This window comes from Rhipicephalus sanguineus, chromosome 1 (genome assembly GCF_013339695.2).
Source record: "Rhipicephalus sanguineus isolate Rsan-2018 chromosome 1, BIME_Rsan_1.4, whole genome shotgun sequence".
Taxonomy (NCBI): Eukaryota; Metazoa; Arthropoda; class Arachnida; order Ixodida; family Ixodidae; genus Rhipicephalus; species Rhipicephalus sanguineus.
In genome coordinates this window covers 196,010,482-196,031,140 of record NC_051176.1, presented here as the reverse complement: position 1 = coordinate 196,031,140, position 20,659 = coordinate 196,010,482, and the positions used below count along the sequence as shown (strand labels likewise).

Genomic DNA, 20,659 nt, shown 5'->3' with positions numbered 1-20,659 from the left:
ACTTCCCTTTCCCACTCCCTTGCTGTACTATAATATAGAAGGATGTGCTATGCCCTTCTCCCCTACTCCTTTCCCTCCTCATCACCCTCACTTCCCTTTCCGACCCCATTGCTATACTCTACTACACATGGCTATGCTATGGTTCGCCCTCCTTCTCCTCACACCACTCGTCCTAACTCTCATTTCCCTTTCCCACCCCCTTGCTATACTATACTTTACAATGCTATTCTTTGCTTCACCCTACTTCCCTCCTCCTCACGCTCACTTCCTTTTCTCACCAGTAACGTATTCATATGGTTCCCATAAATGCTTGACTCTGTAATGGGGCTTGCCGAATTTCTGTGGCGCACACCCGCCAGCTGGTTTTTCCAGTCCACGGATAACACCTTACGCTCGGCTTTGACAGTTCCGCTGTTAAAATAATAAGGAAACACCTAAGAAAAGAAAAAGTAAGAATAATTGCGACGGCACATCACAAGTCTTCGTATAGGCGTCAACGTCCCCGGTTATAACGCAATTTAATTATTGTCGAACATCTCTGATAGCGTCCACGCAACAATGGTTGCTTGCGTGCGGTATGGTGCGAAAAGCTCGCGGAATGGTGCGAAAATGCGCGGTCGGTCGTTGTGAACCCATGCGACAGTTGAATTGATGCTTGAGGTTTATGCGCCACTTAGTTATACAAAGAGCCCACTATATAGTAACACATGTCACATAGTTTGCTCTGAGCGATTCCCACCTTTCACGCAAGAAGTCGGCTTGTAGACACTCCGTCGCTGCGACAGCGCGCAATAGGCGTTTGCTGTTGGTTTTCTGGAATTGCACGGCGTCTTTAAACCATTATGTGCGTGCTTTTTGTTCGAGATAATTATTTTGACAGTAAAGATTCCTTGTCTCGAGAGTACTTACATATATGTCCAGGAGGGCTCCCGCGGGATATTTTTAGTCATTCAGAGCCGACAGCCAAAGCTATATGAGAAGCGCGGCGCGCTATCCGTCCTACTGCGCAAGCGAGGCCCTTCCATAAGATGGTGACTCCGTAGGTCTTTGCCCCCAATACCGCAGCAGTTTTGCTTAAAGAGACAATGACCCATGACCATGAGGTTAAATTATGCATTGCATGTTAACCAGTACGCGTACCACAGGAGGCTGGCATATTCTGAGAGAATTTCGTATGGTAGAAGTTTTGCATTTGAGTTTTTTTAATGTCGCAGTAGAACCATTAAGCATTGTATAGCAAGAATGAGTGGTTACGAGATAGACTGACACTCCCAGAAACATCTCCTTCAGGTACTATAGAAGCCAATCTGCCATACTTTTGTATACTCTAACATGTGCCTCTGAGCGGTTTGTCGCCCCCGTTTATGGTGCGAGCGCGGACAACAGTCAACAGCGACTCCCTCGTACGTTGAGCACCATAGCATAAGGACAAATACCTCTAACATGTCATCATATATACATATATACTGTATAGAGCAGGTACCCCTACAGGGAATCCGCAAGAAAACCAGTGCGACTAACATCTTCGTGAAATTGCAACACGTGTCGCGCTCTGGTTGGACGTCAATGTTTCACGATACCGACACCAGTTTTTCGCAAACGCACTCTCGGTGCAGTAATGATGGTGTTGCCGTGCCGTAACTGCATTATTTTGCATGCATTCCAAGCGCGCAGTAATGACAACTGCATGCAGTGAAGCTGTTACGCTTACTCGCGAACGAATTGTAGGCGCTCAGTAGGCCGACATAATGACCAGAGGAACAGAATGTATACCGTCGCGCTAGGCAGCACAAAGGAGACCGCACCATCGTCTCAGTGCAGCCGTGCACTTTCGTTCTCTGATCGATTTTTTTTTTACGACGAAACTGCTGTTCGCCAGTGGAATGTCCGGATGATGACGAACACAGAGAATGAGTGAGTTGGCGAGTGAGCGAGAGAGGAATGAACAGGATTGTGCTAGCTACGGGCGGATCGGCTATAGCTGTAGCAAATGCTCCGCCCTAGCGTTTCCCTTAATGTGCGGGAGTCCCAGATATTGTGCAGCTTTTCGCCTGAAGGACACCCAACAATTTCGTTGGAAAATAAAAGATTTTCTTATTGTGATGTGTATATACGTATACAGTACGTATTTCTAGCGCTGCACAGGCAAACGTAGGCTTCAATATGTATCAGAGGTAGCACTGGCGTAGCCATGGGGGGGGGGGGGGGGGGGGTTGAACATTCCACCTTGAAGTTTTTCAACTTTGCATGTGTATATATGCACGCGCACATTCATACGCACGAACATAAAGTATGGTCAAACTCCCGCTACTGCACTAAGTTTGGCACGTGCTCAGTGAGCTCACTCACTGCTTCTCCAGGTGAATGGCGACATTTAGGATTACTTGATACACGACTCGCTGAACATATTAATGTCTCTAGGAAAATTGCAGGATGATGTGAAACAACTGTCATCTGAACATGCAGTGTGTCCCCACAGGAACGTCATGCTCTGTATGGTATGGCACATGGTATGTTTCAGCCTTCAAGAAAAGTGAACTTATATCTCGTGAGGCGTGAGCTCACCCTGTCGCAAGTTTGAATTGGTTGTACGGAGTTTAGCCTTCTCGAACATCAGCAGTAGTTGTTGAAATGATAGGGTGCTATATAGTACATTAATAATGCACGAGCGTCTGCTCTGTCTACTTGTCAACGTAGCTTGGCTTGCCTCAGGCTACAGTTTGTGTTCGCCAGAAATGCAGCAGGGTCTGCCGAACAACTAGCTTTCACCACGATAAGGGAGGTTAAAACTTTTATCTATGGCTCAAGAGAAACTTACCCGATCTCCAACTTTATAATTTGGACTTAATTAAAGTTGAATTCAGGTCCTAAGGACAAGTTTTATGCATAACTTTTCGTCCTGTGACAGTATTCACTTGAGAGAATTTGTTGCATAATGCTAAACTACAGAGCGCCAATACGGTACGGCACGTAGAGAGAGAGAGAAATGTTTATTGCGGCAGAAAAGCTGAGAGGTTCGGCCTCAATCAATTTTCCGGCCTGCTACTCAGCGTTAGGAAAAGGTAGGGGGTGAGAAAGAGAGGAGAGAGAAGGTGTTGATGATAAGGAGGAGGGAGGTGGCGATGAAGCAAAACCTTGAATGTCCAGCAACTATTTACAGTCTCTTGTCGAGTTCTGTCTCGCGCCAAAAATTGTTCAGCGCTTTCAGAATATCGCGCTGATGCCGAGGTGGTGGTCCCAACAGAACTTTTTTTTGAAGCTTGTTGTTTCGTTGATTCCAACAAGACGGTGGCCATCGAATTTCTTTGCGCGATACACCGTGGGCGGACGCACAAAAGGTGTTCAGTAGTCTCAGGAGTGCCACATACCTCGCAATTCGGACTTTCTGCACAGCCAATAAGGTGTACGTAACGACGAGTGAACGCCACGCCTAGTCGTAATCTGTGTAGTAGGCTTGTACTGCAATGGTTAGCAGTATTCTAACGTGCATGTCTGGGTCGTGTTCGTGAAGACGTAGAGAGCAGACGCAGCATTGGTGCTTGTCCCGTGCGGTGTGTGCTCTTTTATGTCCCGTACCGAATTTGCGCTCGGCAGTTTTCACTTGCTGCCCTGATTCACTGCCAATTGTTTTGACATTTCGGTAGCCCCGGCACACAATCTCGCGCTCCGACGTTCCCTCTTTCGTTTGGCATACGAAGCGAACCGCGCGCATATCTGAGCCGCAGACTGCTTTGGCAGTGATGTTGTGGTTGGCTTTTATATAGGCCGCCGGATGAGCAGCGGTGGCGGTCATTATTCGCATTCCACTCTGCAGGCCGCTGCCATTTATCCCGTCGCTTCGTGCTGGTTCTCGGGCCGCGTGGGAGAGAGTGCGTCGACTCAAAGGAGTGCGGTAACAATGAAGAGAGGGGGGGGGGGGGGGGGAGAATCGTGAAGTTATGAAATGGCTTGGGCCCGATGGCGGCCAGCGTCATAAGACGCCCTCTGGAGCGTCGTGCTTACATTTCCATGAATTTTCATATATAAGCAATTTATTCTAATTCCTCCTGCAGCTGACTACGGCGTTCTCCCTCTCAAGACTCGAGAAAAATGCGAGGAAAATAAGCCCATGAGTGAGACCGAGAAAGCAGTGCGCCGTGAGTGCTTTATTTTATTTATTCTTTTTTTTTTCTTCGGGTGGGCGGAGGGGAGGATAAGATCTTTTAGGAAACTCATGGGCGCTCAAAGGACCGAAACAAAAGTGGAATCGCTGTAGTAAATTATTTTGGAGACGCGTGCTGGGGGTGAGGAAGGAAGGGAGAAGTTCCGATGAGTCTTGCGTACGCGCGTCGCTGCGGCAAAACCGTCATTAATTAAGGGCAAGGGAAAAAAATATCGAGAAAAAAACAAAGCAACACGTACAATCCCAGGATGCTCAAATGCGAGGCTACTTACTTCTCCGTCATATCTTTTTACTTATTTTTTTTTGTTCTTTTCTCGCGCAACAATTAACGGGCCGGTGTTTACTTTCACGCTGTAACGGCCGCTTTATTACGCTGTAGGTTCGCGTGATTGGGAACGCTTCTCGAAAGGGCGGAATAGCGAACGAGTGGGTTGCCCCTCGCGTAGAATGTGGGCAGCGCACGAGAGTGGCCTGCGACACGGGCGTATAACAAGCACGCCACCGCCGACCCCGTCGCTCAGGTGCACCCGTGCGGTGCCCCATTAGGTCCCATTAGGCGAGGCATCCGCAGAATGGGGAGAAGGAAGGGCGACCAACGGTGCGTACGGAGCCGCGGCTCTTGCGCACGCAGTATTATTAGCTTCACGCAATCATCCGTTGTTTTCAGTTTTACTCCACCAAGGACAACAACTCTGACGACGAGCCAAAAAAAAAAAAAAGGAATAGCACCACGATCGAAAGCTAGAGACGCTCGGCCCAGACGGTACGCGAGGGCATCACGCCGGTGTGACCCGAAATTAAAGGCGACGAGAGCAGCGAAAACGCCGCCCTGCCTCAAAATTTATACGAGCCGCTCATCATTGCGCGGTCGTTCGTTCGGCCTGTGGCCTATACGACGAATCCATACGCTGTTTCTCTTTCGGCATGGCAACTCGCTTTCTCGTCAAGAACCGAATTGGCGAAAAACAGGCGTTAACGGTATGACGTTGACGCCGTATTCGCGGGACGTTGAGCAATGTTCCTGGAATCCTGCCTGCAGCGAGTCTGGCGTTCCTCGAACTCGCCAAGGGAGACACGGATTCTGCGCGCCGACACTGTCCGCCTGATGGGCAACATACGTCGTGACCGCAGCAACATATATTTTTTTGCCCAGTTTGTTTTCTCTTTTCGTTCGTTCTGGTCGCGGACACGCTTTTTCTAACTACAATATTTATTGGAGAGGAGTACCAATAGTAATACTAATCATAAAACGAGACGTTGGGCTTAGCGAGTGGCTCTTCACCTTTCGTCAGCTATAGGGCTCAACACGGGAAACCGCAGTGAGCCGTCGAATTTTTTTTTTTCTTTTTTCCGCTCCGGTATTGGTGCCACTGCAGGCTTTAACTGCACGCCGTGGCTCTGTGCAAGAACGAACGTTCTCAACTGTGTCTCAGACAATGAAGAGCACTGATTTTAAATGCGAAGCATTTCTTAGCGAACTTCTGCGAGTTTGAGCGTATCTATCTATCTATCCCAATAAAGAAGGGCGTACGGCAGGGAGACACGATCTCTCCAATGTTATTCACCGCGTGTTTACAGGAGGTTTTCAGGACCCTAGATTGGGAAGAGTTAGGGATAAGAGTTAATGGAGGGTATCTCAGTAACCTGCGATTCGCTGATGACATTGCATTGATGAGTAACGCGGGAGACGAATTACAGCTCATGATTACTGAACTGGATACGGAAAGCAGAAGAGTAGGTCTGAAAATTAATATGCATAAAACTAAAGCAATGTGGAACAATCTTGGCAGAGAACAGCGCTTTGGGATAGGTGGCGAGACACTGGAAGTTGTAAAGGAGTACGTCTACTTAGGACAGGTAGTAACCGCGGAGCCGAACCATGAGAGTGAAATAACTAGAAGAATAAGGATGGGTTGGGGCTCATTCGGCAAGCATTATCAAATCATGAATGGTAATCTACCACTATCCCTCAAGAGGAAGGTATACAGGGTGTTTCAAAAAATGTGTCCAACCTTCTCAAAAAATAAGGAAAATGCGATATTTGCTCGGGGCTTTCAGAATTGCTTTTTCTGTAGCGGCAGGAATCTTAAGGTAGTTAAGGACATCATTTAGGACTGTAATTAAGAAAGCTACAATAATTAACTTTTAATTAATGGAGTTAAGTGATTGTGTCAAATGGGAGCATTGAAGTTCTTCATGCGAGGAACCCATCCGAGCTTTGAGATTTCGAAAAAGCGTCCTGTAGTAATTGCTGTGGCGTAATGAAATTCAACGAAATGCAACGGCTTTCAACAGTGAAAGCTATCGAATTCGGTTGATTTTCATTACTTCGTAATTATTACTAGAGGCCGCTTTTTCGAAATCTCAATGTTGGGGTGGGTTTCTGGGACGAAGAACTCCGATTCCACTATTTGACACAGTCACCTAACTCCTCTAATTAAAAACTTAATTAATTGAACTCTCTTAATTACTGTCTTAAGTCATGTCTCTAACCATCTAAAGATGCCTAGCGCTACAGAAAAAGTCATTCATTCATTTTGGACATCTCAGAAGAATATGGTAGTTGCGTTCTTCCATGTTTCTGTTTAGGTTTCGCCATTGAACTTGATTGAATTTCATTACTTCGTAATTATTACTAGATACCACTTTTCCGAAATCTCAAAGTTGGGTTGGGTTTCTGGCATGAAGAACTTCAATTCTCCCATTCGACACAACCACCTAACTCCACTAATTAAAAAGTTAATTAAGTTTACTTTTTTAATTAGAGTCGCAAATAATTTCTTTAACCATCTTAAAATCCCTAGCACTACATAAAGACCAATTCTGAAGGCAGCAATGAGATATCGCATTTTCCTGATTTTTTGAAAAGGTTGGACACATTTCTTGAAACACCCCGTATAACAGCTGCATCTTACCGGTACTTACCTACGGACCAGAAACCTGGAGACTTACAAAGAGGGTTCAACTTAAATTGAGGACGACGCAGCGAGCGATGGAAATGAAAATGATAGGTGTAACCTTAAGAGAGAGGAAGAGAGCAGAGTGGGTCAGGGAACAAACGGGGGTTAAGGACATCATAGTTGAAATCAAGAAGAAATGGATATGGGCCGGGCACGTAGCACGTCGGCAGGATAACCGATGGTCATTAAGGGTAACTGACTGGATTCCAAGAGATGGCAAACGCGGGAGGGGGAGACAGAAAATTAGGTGGGTAGATGAGATTAAGAAGTTTGCAGGTATAACGTGGCAGCAGAAAGCACAGGACCGGGTTGATTGGCGGAATATGGGAGAGGCCTTTGCCCTGCAGTGGGCGTAGACAGGCTGATGATGATGATGATGATGATCTATCTATCTATCTATCTATCTATCTATCTATCTATCTATCTATCTATCTATCTATCTATCTATCTATCTATCTATCTATCTAACCGCCTACGACTTTGTGCTCTCCTGGCCGTTTCGTTAATCGGATGTATACCAAATCTGGTATGGAATAACATGACCGTATTACGAACATAAATGACAGGTCATAACATGAAAATCATGGCATGCATGTCATGAACAGCATGATTTACATTCCACGGCCTTGGGGCTCTTTCGGCCATTCCGTTAATTTCATATATACCAAAACTGGTATGACGTGACAAGAGTTCATGGCGAACATAATGACAGGTCCCAAAGTGCAAATCATGACACGCATGTCATGTGCGGCATGATTTACATGACATGGTCTCGGGGCGCTCGCGGCCGTTTAAATGAATGGATATATACGAAAACTGGTATGACGAGACATTTCGACATGACGAACATAACTGACACGTGGCAACATAAAAATCATGACATGCGTGTCATGCACGTCATGATTTACATGCCACGCTCATGACGCACTCGCGGCCGTTTCGCTAGGTTGATACACACCAAAATTGGTATTGCGCGATGTGACTGTATGAAGAACATGAATAACAGGTGGTAACATGAAAACCATGACATGCATGTCATGTATGTCATGATTTACATGCCACGCTCATGGTGCATTCGCGGCCGTTTCGCTCGCTTGATATACACCAAAATTGGTATTGCGCGATGTGACAGTATGAAGAACATGAATAACAGGTGGTAACATGAAAACCATGACATGCATGTCATGTATGTCATGATTTACATGCCACGGTCATGACGCACTCGCGGCTGTTTCGCTAGGTTGATATACACCAAAATTGGCATTGCGCGACGCGACTATATGACGAACGTAAATTAGAGGTAGTAACATGAAAATCATGACACGCGTGTCATGCACGACATAATTTACATGCCACGCTCATGACGCACTCGCGACCGTTTCGCTAGGTTGATATACACCAAAAATTAGTATTGCGGGATGTGACTGTATCAAGAACATGAATAACAGGTGGTAACATGAAAACCATGACATGCATGTCATGTATGTCATGATTTACATGCAACGCTCATGGTGCATTCGCGGACGTTTCGCGGGCTTGATATACACCAAAATTGGTATTGCACGACGCGACTGTATGACGAACGTAAATGAGAGGTGGTAACATAAAAATCATGACATGCGTGTCATGTACGACATGATTTACATGGCACGCTCATGGTGCGCTCGCGGCCGTTTCGCTAGATTGATATGCACCAAAATTGGTATTGCGCGATGTGACGGTATCAAGAACATGAATAACAGGTGGTAACATGAAAACCGTGACATGCATTTCATGATTCACATGCCACGCTCATGGTTCATTCGCGGACGTTTCACTAGCTTGATATACACCGAAATTGGCATTGCGTGACGCGAATGTATGCCGAACGTAAATCACAGGTGGCATAATGAAAACCATGACATGCATGTCACGTATGGCATGATTTACATGCCACGCTCATGGTAGACTCGCGGCCATTTCGCTCGTTTGATATAAACCAAAATTGGTATTGTGCGATGTGACTGTATGACGAACATAAATGACAGGTCCTAACATGCGAATGTCATGTACGGTATGATTTACATGACACTGTTATGGTGCGCTTCCGGCCGTTTAGATAACTGGATATATACCAAAATTGGTATTGCATGAGAGGAGTGCGTGATGAACATAAATCACCGGTCATGCAATGTATATACCAGAATATACGTTTCATTGGCATGGTATATACCACATTGTGCATGCACGCGTGCATGGCAAACATGCGATATATGGTGAACTAGATGCCATGGCATGAATGATTTCATTCGGCTCAAAAATAAACAAAACGATGTATGCAGCTCTTTGCTGGCTGCTTCGCATTATATCGATTCCCACTGTGCGTGGGATCTGCCGGATTTTTTAATGGACTCAAAATAATCTTCTCTCCAAGGTCGCATTGCGCACAGAAAAAGCGGCTGCGTTCCTGCTTGCGTTCTACATGGTCGGCGTCGCCAAGTTTGTGCAAGCAGTGTCTTCAGTACACGAACATGAATTTGTACGGATTGTGCTCGCTATATTTACGTGACAAAAGCTTCTCTAGTTGTTTTAAAGGCCGGAATGAGTAGGTTATCATAGTTATTTACGAAGCGAATGATGGCTGCCGCACATGAAAGGAAAAATAAACAAGCCGCGCTTGTAACTTAAAGGAGTGTAGGCACCAATGTCGGACAGTAAGCTGATTACAGCATGAGCTTTGGGTGCTTGGAAGAAATGCTGTGGCAAACTTTGATAGAAAACGAACGGCTTAAAGGTATAATTTATTTGAATTTTAAAACCTACAGCCGAAGTGTGGCTCCTTTTCCAGACTTGTCGCGGTAACCATCAGCAAAAGCGTCATGAGAGAACTGTAAATAGTGTGTCGTTGGCGTCGTGTGCGCCAAATATGATGACGTTTTTGAGGAGGCCTTGCGAGTGGGCAGATGGCATAGCTTTAAACAAGAAAGTGCACTCACGCCAGCGGATCAAAAACAAACTGATGTCCCACCCTTACTTGCTCGCGTCCAGGCTGACGCTCACGGTCGGATTCGTACGACGACGATAGCGACAAAATAATCGCTAACTGCAACACTGATTGTTGGCGGGCCAGTTGGTACATACTGAGCGTGATAAACGCGCGTTGCAGGGAGACGCAGCTACGCATTTCGATCGCACTGTTGCCGCAAAGCGGAGCCACTCGTGTGAAATGCAGCAGACAGCACATCAGTGTGCGGACGTCACCGGTTTGGTACTTCACGTCACGTTGCCATCACGTCACCCGGAGGTTTTCCACCTCTTGGCGGGAACTTTTGAACTCGTCAAATGCTCCATGTAAATTGTGTAATAATAAATTATTGTGTACTCTATACCGTCTGCTTGCCGGTCGTTATCAGCGTCCCCAATAGGCAGTCTTTCAGATAAAATAAAAATCACAGGGTCCCATATGCATTCACCTAAGAGGACTCAAAGGCGTAAGCCAACCTCTTTTTCTTCTCATTCCATGTATTGATCCTGCCCCGCGCCCACCGAAAGCTTCCCGCACCTAACATGGGTTTGCACTGCCTCCGGGATCGGCCCACCTTTGACCAAGAGACGGTGTCGTGTGGTGATGTCATCGTGTGACGCCCTAGTGACGTCACAGTGATGGCGTCGCTAATTTTGGCGATCGTGACGTCATTATGAAGTCATATGGTGACGTCATCACGTGATGCTGATCTTTTGCATCACTCGTGTTGGCGCCGCCGACGCGGGACGCCGGTCAGTTTTCACGTTTGGTGATGCATCGAAGGCTTTCCTTAATAATACTTTCATGGAAGATTTTGGCGCCTGCACTCCTTTAAAGGCCAACTCCGGCGATTTTTCGAGGTCGATGGATCTCAGTGAAATTCGCTGGGTACGTTCCTTTGCACGTTTCCGTCATTTATGCCAAATTACAGGCTTGAGACATGCGCAGATTGTTTGCAAATGAATTTTAAAGATTGTCTGCAAACGCCCTCCTGGCTTCCCACAATTATTGACAACATTGCGTCTGTGACGTCAGTGTTGGCAAGGCGGCGGAAGTGACGCAGCCGAGGGCACCGCTAACTTCGGCGCTTAGGCCGCTACAGCGAGCGTCTGCTGTGCACAAGGCGACAGACAGCGTTGGTTTGGCCGGCGCTTCGCTGGTCGTCCCGGCTGTCACAGTTTTCATACTCCGCGCCGGCGTGACCGGCATGCCTTGCACGACTTCCGGTTCGTTCGTAACAACGTCTACGTCATACGTAGACAGTACACTCGCTTGGGTTTCGGTTTCGGTGTTGCGCTTTTTTGCTTATTTAAAATTATTTTCCAATTTGCCGAGTATTTCTGCTATCGGGCCCGTAACAGGAGCGTCTCAGGAACATAAAAGCACCATTACTTTGACATGGCCAACAAATCGCCGGAGTTGGCCTTTAATGATTCAGCGTTCCTGCATCGACATGACTGCGTCAACAGGCATGTTTCTCACGTCATAGATGTTTCTCTTCGTCACTAACAATTGAAAGCAATGCGGCGTTCGTTCAACATGCCGGGTGTTTTGATAAAAATCGAGTCTAAACGATAAGTCTGAGCGATCAAGTTTCGTAGCTAAATAATAATAATATCTGGGGTTTAACGTCCCAAAACCAGGATATGATTATGAGAGACGCCGTAGTGGAGGGCTCGGAAATTTCTACCACCTGGGGTTCTTTCACGTGTACCTAAATCTAAGTGCACGGGCCTCAAACATTTTCGCCTCCATCAAAAATGCAGCCGCCGCGGCCGCGATTCGATCCCGCGACCTTCGGGTCAGCCAGCAGTCGAGCGCCATAACCACTAGATCACCGTCGCGGGGCAGTTTCGTAGCTAAAGCGAACATGGAAAACGATAATATAGCCAGCATGACTATAATTATGAGAATGTCATTAAGTAAACTTTAGTTAGTGTTTTAGAGGGGAATTCGGTAATAGCACAATTTTTGAGGACAGGCAGCCTGCTTTGCGGGTAGGAACTACTCAATGGGCACTCAATGCATTCCTGTCGCACAAAAAGTATCAGTGGGAAGCATTTGACAAATTCGCCTTTAGAAAATGAAAAACATCTTCAAATAACCTAGAAATGTATGAAGCTTAGCATGGCATCTAAAAGCGCGAACATATGCACTTATACTATAAGTCGAAATGGCACTCCTAATGTTGCTGTTCGAATTTAGGTTGAAGTTAAGGCTGTTGACATCTCACAACCACTCAGTCGTGAAAAACGAAATTAAATTCTGGGGCTTTACGAGCGAAAAACACGATATGAATATGAGGCACGCCGTATGGTAAGGATTAATTTTCACCACATTTTTTTTAACGTGCACCTAAATCTAAGTACACGAGTATTTTTGTATTTTGCCCTCATCGAAATGTGGCCGCCGTGGCCGGGAATCGAACCCGCATCGTCAAACATAGCAGCACTACATCTCAGCCTCTAAGCTACTACCGCTGGTACTGACGAAACATGATGAGTGACAATGCTTAATAAGGAGACACCGAAGATTCACTTTTTTTTTTTCGCGTACAAACTACTCATACAAAGCTGTGTTCATCTTTTTGCATGCCAGGTTATAGCTCGAAGTGTACAAACTTGGTTTCAATGCTACCGTAATTCATTCCATAAATATTTTCTTTATTTCTTGGTGCACTCTATAGCTCTCGATATTTTGCATGTTTCGGACTAACACTGTGTGTTGCGGGTCTCTGCCCCTGAGGCCCAGCAAAGGCAGCAGCGTCGAGGTCAACTGAAAGCGCCGGGCAATCACCCATTCTCCTGTGCGACTGTAGCGCATAACTGCGGCTTATAAATTCAACACGCGTACGCTATCTCCACATCGTGCTTTCTTTTCTTAAGCCTATTTATGTAACGACTTTCTTTCTTGCAGCTTGACATAAGCGTTCGTATGCAATGACGTATCTTACGTAATCTGTTCTTGCTTTTCGCTGTAAGGAGATGGAGCGACCGGAAGCGCCGCTTCTATACGTATACCAACCTGTTCAGCAGGCTGCGCAGTTAACCTCGATTGCTTCGTTGCCTTGGTGTTTCAATGAAACACCAAGACAAGGCGGTTCAGCGAAAGCTGCACCACCGACCACTTTCACCGAACTGCATCGATAATTACCCATGCCCTCTCCACACGGGCGTGTCTGCCTTGATTCAAACAAACCCTCAGCTTTACATTGTACACGCCTGAGCTTGCGGTGTAGTTAACCGGGTGACTGAGCGAAGTACAACACTCCCAGGATATCAGATTCACATATCTTGCGCTTCACACGGCTACAACTTTCGCCTTCTTCAATTGCACAGCAGGCGCCGTGGCTTCCGGCACTGCAAGGTTATCTCTGCTTTGAGAAGCGACACGTGCACGCTCATTGACACGCACCTAACGCTCTCCCCGTGAAGGTCTGTCGACGCCTCGCTAAACCACCTGTGCCGCGCGGCCGCAGCGATATTTGCTTCAGACACGTGAAAGCGTTTCGTGCGTGCAGTACTTTTCTGGACTTACTAAAGTAGTACGTATGCGTAAAGTAGTAGCGGATTAAGCATGAACTCAGCGAAGAGTTTGCGGCACAAAATGAAAGCATTCGTATGCGCAAGCATTAGGCAAATGTTGCCATCTCAGCGGATATTCCGCTAGATCTGGCGGAATTTCGATAACTTTAGCGGCGAAAATTTGTATTTAGCGGAATAGTGAATACCCGCTCGAGGAACTGGCATAATTCGCCACCACCATTCTAGTACTTCCTTACTCGAATGCTGCAGTAGAGCGATCGTTCAGCCAGATGAACTTGTTGAAGACAAAGCTCCAAATCAGGCTCTCCCCCAGCACAGTTAACGCCATCATAGTCATCAGAGCTGGGCTCAAAAGATACAAAAATGGGTGCTTCGACTACGAGCTGCCCAGAGAAAACTATCCGCCTCATCGGAAATCGGGATGTATACAAAGTGAGTGTGAGTAAGCGCTCACCTTCAACAGGTGCTCCACACCAGCCAGAGGCTCTGCTCGGCCAAGTGGGAGACTAGCTCAGATTGTGATTATGACGATCTGTTCACACTCTGAGACTTTTACGCCCTTGTGCCTGCGCTGAGAGATGGAGCGCCGCGGTCAGAATGAGTGCTCCATGAAGAAAATTGAAAATGCAGTGATGTTTTGTATTCAGCAAATTGCGTTCCTTTTCAGCATTTATTTGTCTATTTTGTATTTATGCTTCTTGTAGGGTTCTACAAAATACTTCTTAGGGCTTTAGCGGATACCTTGGTGGTTTTGGAAAAAAAAATAGCGGATTCTAGCGGATTTCATCACCCATTTGAGGATTTTAGTCTGTCCGGTACACCGCTATACGCAAAATGCTTTGCGTGTACCGGAATACCGGGTGTGAACAGCGCATGCGCATGCCCGGCAAACATGGCCGCGCCGCCGAAAGCGATTGCCGTCCACTTCGAATCTATCAAGGAGCCGTCGCGCGCTCTGTCGCTCGTTATTTCTGAACTGATGCTTTTATTTGCTTTATATTCACGTTCGTAAGCTTCGACAGCAAAGTATTCGTGCCGATACGGCACCGTTTTGGAGAGCCATACTCAAATAATCAATGTGTAGGCTTAGCGAGTGACAATCCCATAATCTCGAAGGACATACATTATGTGTTTGTTAGTTGTTTTTATCCTCCATAGCTGGCGCCACTTGACGTGGCGGCAGCTACGGCACACGCTATCCGGTATTAGGGCGTTACCGGAATACCGGACAGGCTAAAATCCTCTATTTTGGTGGAATTCTTGACAACTGAGATGGCAACACTGCTAATGGGTGCTTGTATTCCGTTGTCCCGGGTGGTATTTTTAATCAAAGAAAAAAAACAACGGCGAACGAACAAAAACACATCATCAACACCTGGAACGGAGTTTGTTCATTACGTCTCTTCGCTCATGCCCATGCCGACGCGTAGTGATGTACCGCGTGATGAGTTCCGCGTGAAATGTACCGCGATCCGGAAACGTTTCAGCTGCGCGAGTTTCTCGGTGCGTACGGCAACATGCTGAGATGATTATAGTGGCCAAAACAGGTCTTGCAGATTAAAATAGGAACGTGCCAACCGCGACGGTATACGGTATTCACATCCCGTGCCATAAACTCGCCCTGCTAAAACACCCTATTGCCGGAGATCGCTGAGGTGATTTGTAACCACGGTTATTTGTTCCGAGTAAACCTAGCTGCATACCATTGGTCAGTTGGAAACATGAGTCTGAAATGTGTTCAAGAAAGTCGCGCAGCAATTTTGGTGGGAAAGTGTGCGAATTCGGTATCTAAAGGTTTGCGTACAAATTAGCGGAAAACGCGTTAGACAATGCGTACGCCACTGAAGTCCTGAGGGGGCTCAGCGTATTAAATCTAGTAAAAGGAGACTGACAAGTTTATTAGTAAGAATCTAAAAGGAGCATTGACTTTCCGGACACCGTTTATACATTCAACGAAGCAATTTGAACGTTTGCTTGCGTACTGAATTACTTTACTCCTCGGAGCAGCACTTTGAGTCTACACGAGCCCGCGCCTTTATCGGCGCCGGCCCGTTCAAAGCCATTCAGGACAGCTACAGCAGTAACGCTCTTTAATGAGCATTTTTGTCCTCTTAGGAAATGAGTAGCAAGAGCTCTTTCCTTCGCCTTACGTTTCCCACTTTCCATGTCCTCTTCCGCGCTGATAGGTTATCTTCTGTTTAACTTGCGATGAGGTGGTTGAAGCAATATCGGCTCTCCCCGCTTGCGGACTGTGCGTCTGATTAGCAGTGCTTGGGAATTTCCTTCCGTGCTCCTCGAGGGAAAGCGGCGTGCGTAATGCCCTCGCCTTCCCAGTGGACGCGCTGGCCATTAGCACGGGGGTCCGAGCGACGCGGGACGTGACTGCGGCAGAATCGCGCCTCGGTCAGCGCACACGCAAGAAAGAGAAGCCGCAGCCGTGCACAAGTTTTAACGAGCCGTAGCGGCACTCCTCTCGAGACCGCCGGCCGCCCAGCACATCGTCTGGTCGCTGCGAAGTTGCCGCGGTCCGAGCTAACACCTTCGCGAAAATAATCCTGACGAAAAGAGAACACCGTGCTTTACCCCCATCTACAAACGCATTTTGTTCTTGTTTTTTAGACAGACATGGAGATTTAGAAGGAGGGAAGGGACGAAGCCTACGTGTTTTCGCATAATGGCCGCATCTTCGGCGCCTTATGGGGCTCGGAGAGTTTCCGTGCCCTCGGTGAATGAAAGAGCTTGGAGCGCCTGTGGACGCTCTGCTCAGGAAGTTCATGAGTAGGAAATGTATTACCTTCAACATTGTGTTTGGCGTGGAGCGCCAAAACAGTAATGACGGGGAGGACTCGAACAGAGGCGAGTGAGTGGAGATACTTATACAAACTTAGATAAGACGCAATGTTCCGGCATAGAAAACAACGCGAGGCGAAGCGAGAAATGTAGAAAGGGTTCAACTATACACGTAACGGTAACGAAAAGAAGGACGCTTCTAAATAAGTGAGTGTACAGCAATTCGTATTTGTACGAGCGCAGTCGGCAATGTGGTTCTGAATTGCCTTCGTGCGAAGCGTGACGTGTAGGGCGTCAATGAAGTTCTGCAAAGGCTGATTGCTGACATTGAACCACGTGGACGATGCGAAGCGTCGGGGTTGTTCCACATCGTCAAGCTTTACCGAGGGTGCCCACATCGACATAAATTCGACACGCGTCAATGCTGCTATGTGTCTATATCTGAGACTACGTTTGTGGGCATTCGCGGATGCGTTTTCGGAATAGGACTCAGCGGACGCTGAATGCGCTGTTGCCCACAAGAGTAAACCGCCTAAGCAAACTGCATTTATCGAAAACTTTTTTAAACAGCATGTAATTTATTCTAGTACTGGACTCAAGAGAAGGAACTAGATAGTTTTGACGGAGCATGCAATTTCGTGGATAGCGTTTTCTGCATACTCACCTAAAAAAACGAAAAAAAAAAGCGCTGGATATTTTAGGGCTATAAAGTGTATAACAATTACCGTGTTTTAATTTTTCTGTGTGCGATTTTGGAAATGCTAGATAATTAATGGACAGAAATGAGGTGTAGTTGAAATTTTTAGTTTTCTTTTCGTTTTTTATGGAGGTCTAGTCGATAGATGAGATGACGCAGTTGCTTTCAGGCAGCGAGCACACTGCCTTGATTGCTTTACTTCAAATCGAATACCGTTCTGCATTGCCGACGACCCTTCAGAAGTGCTGATGTCACTTGAACGAGTCACCTGAACAATGTGATTGAGTTGACTTGCAAGCTGCGCCACGTCACGGCAATTCATACACTTAATTACGGAAACGAAAAATAAAGCGAGGGAAAAAGAATAAAAACAAAAGGCCACACGGATAACTGCAGCTAGCTATAAAAGCCGCCGTTTTGAATTCCTTGACCCGTTCGTATCACCAATAATCGCGCTTCGAACCAAAAAATAAAGTATTCTTCCGCTTTGAACCGATTCCAACAAAATAAGCGGCCAGGCTCGTTTGTTCTACTTTCTCATTCCACGAATTGCCGACATCTGTGATAAAGCTGGGGGACCATTCGTTCTTTTTGCTTTTTTTAAGTCATCTACTGTAAAGGATACAGACAACTGCCGCGACAAAGAATAGAAGCGTTGAACATCGTTGCCCTAGGGTCATTTTTCGATATGTAGTAAGTGCGACTGCTTAACGTTTCATTGCAAGACTATAGGGACGTTTTTTTCTTTCTTTCACAATATGATGAACGGCATGTCCAACGAAATCCTCGGAAAGTTCCGTAACATCTGCCATGACGTTTGGGATTCACATATAAGGGCAGAACACAAGACTCTTCTTCGATTATATCGAGAAACTCTGAAGCCCAAAGAAACAATAATTAAGAAATGCGATTTTCTTGAAGAACTTCGCGTCATCATATAAAGACTTGAAACTTGGTTTCATTCTATTCCGTTACGTCGTCGCCCACTTGCTCTTCGTTACTTATACCGCCAACGTTTAGCGAAGAATAACGCTTTGCACAACCACCGGGTATGAAATCATTCCCTTTGTACATTGCGACGCTTGCAGTCGGACGCGTTAAGCACTAAACTATCGTGCCATATTCGCGACAGGCAGTTCGCAAGAAGCTTCGTGCGCTGCGCAGAGGCTAAGAATGGTCACGTCTGTGAATTGTGCACGAAATCACGCACTCGTGTTGCGGCAAAAGACCCATCGTTTTCTTCAGAAGACGACGTGATATTCGACGACAGCTTGGAGCTGTCGCTGTAAGCGAATCAAGGTCGGCGAGGATCGCTGAATTCCGCTGAATTTCTTGGGATAACTTCTAATAATAATAATAATAATAATAGTTGGGGTTTTACGTTCCAAAACCACGATATGATTATGAAAGACGCCGACGTGGACGGCTCCGGAAATTTTGACCATCCGGTGTTCTTTAACGTGCACCTAAATCTAAGTACACGGGCCTCAAGCATTTTCACCTCCATCGAAAATGCAGCGGCCGCGGCTGGGATTGGGAGAACTTCTGATCACTTTAACTAAACAACGTAATAATCTACCCTGAGCTGTAGGAGACCGTCAAATGATCGGATGTTCACCCACAATGACCCATCCGTGGATTCACAAGCAACTTCCGCGTGCTTGTTAGGGATGACGCTCAAAATAATTGATACCTCCCTAAACTGATGCGCAATGAAAGGTGTTGAAATCAGCATGCCAATACTTGGTTAAAGCTCTGACATTTAATGCAACTAGCATGCTACTTGGTCTTGGTATTGTATGCTACTATTTGGTCTTGGACTCGGTCCTGAAGTCTCAAGGCGTGTGATGCCAATTGAAATTCTCAGCCGGTATTGTGCCGTTACAGAAAGCGAAAGTCTAATGCGAGAACGAGCAGCCTGCTCACACGTGAGGTGATCGTTGTCCGTATATCGGTTAGGTATATGCAAAGGACACCATCTTCGGAAAGTAATAAAGAAGCTCAATCTGGTAGGTAGATGTGCAAAAAGAAAACGATTTCAGCGATTCCGCCGGCTCTGTAGACTCACTTATTTCGACAAAGGTGCGCTTGTACAGCGGACGTATACTATCTACTTCACTGCGGTGGGCACAGCGTTGTCTTCGTCTGAGTATTGCGTATACTATCGCCCCTGAAATACATGAACCGTGGCCACCATCATGCGCACGCGCTAAAAAATAGGTTCTGTGCAATAATCTTCTGCGCGATGCTGAATTTGCGGTAATCGAGAATTCCACTAAATGGGGAAATACGTATGGACGCGGTTGTCTCCTCTTCTCGACGGTATGGAGACTCGACAACGAAATGTTTCAAAGTTATTGCAACTGACGTAACGCTGCCACGCTTCTCGTCATTATGCTCACCTGTTCTTGCCGATGTGTGAACTAGTAAGTGTAAACGACGACTCGTCGCATATCAGTTCTGTGGAATCCTGCCAGGTGGAGGAAGAGTTAAGAGAAGGGAAAATTGCCATCTGCCCGTTAATGACACAGACAAATGGATGGCGATTTTTCCTTTCACAACAGACGAAATAAAGTGCCATTCGAGTACATTTGTGTCCAAATTTAAGAGACCTCGAATTGTACCGACACACAGACGAAGTGATTCGATAATTCAATTCACTTCAGTTCAGTTTATTCAGACAAAATTTTTTGTTACATATTTTTTAAAGTTTTGCCTAGTTTGAAGGAACTAAATGCAGATTATCTCTCCCAGACTGTAATAAGACAGGACAGCGCTTCAGAGAAACTGAGATTGTTTCTAGACATTGTGGTACGCTAACTCGTGAGCTCGTGTAATCATATCATATAAATAAAAGAGGAAAAACATGCGTTGGTCGAGCCAGGGTCATACGAAAAGGCGTTTGCCTACCTTGACAGCCAACACTTTACTTGCTTCGGTGTTGACGTGCAGGGCCCCTTCTATCGCGAGCTTTGTTTGCGTAACCACTATCGATGCTCTGCTATGTGTGCGCACGAAGAGCACGCTCTTTGTATTCAATAAAACTTTCTATCTCTGAGTAAAACGCTGTCCTGTTTGCTTTTCTAATCTTCTCTTCTGTTTACCAGTGTGCTTCAAAATCTGTTCAAATATGAACCTCAACTAACTAAATCCGACTCGCCATCCTGTTGCTATTTGTATCCCAGTGCTACTAAACGAAAACAGTCTGGGTATTTTTTTTCTTATACTAAGCACTACTTTTTTTTATTTTACGCGTATTGGTCTGACGGCTCAATGCAGCGAAGCCGCATCAAAGTTTGCAGAATAATTGGGGATGATCATCTCAGCCACGACATGATTAAAAGGAGCGCGTTCTCAATTGGTCATATGAACATAGGGGCCAGACGTGGCAGCCTTACAGTCGCGGTCACTGCACGACCAGTGTGCGCCTGAATGCGACTAGCCTCAATTAGTGTCCCTTGATCAGATCCTCGTGCTGTAGAAATACGCCATCCTAACTCG

General features: G+C 46.3%; 1 protein-coding gene across 1 annotated transcript in view; it reads left to right on the top strand.

The window, feature by feature from the left end:
* LOC119404996 (probable G-protein coupled receptor CG31760) overlaps positions 1–20,659 on the top strand; it is a 166,890-nt gene that overhangs the window by 46,849 nt on the left and 99,382 nt on the right. The gene's annotated exons all lie outside the window — the stretch shown is intronic.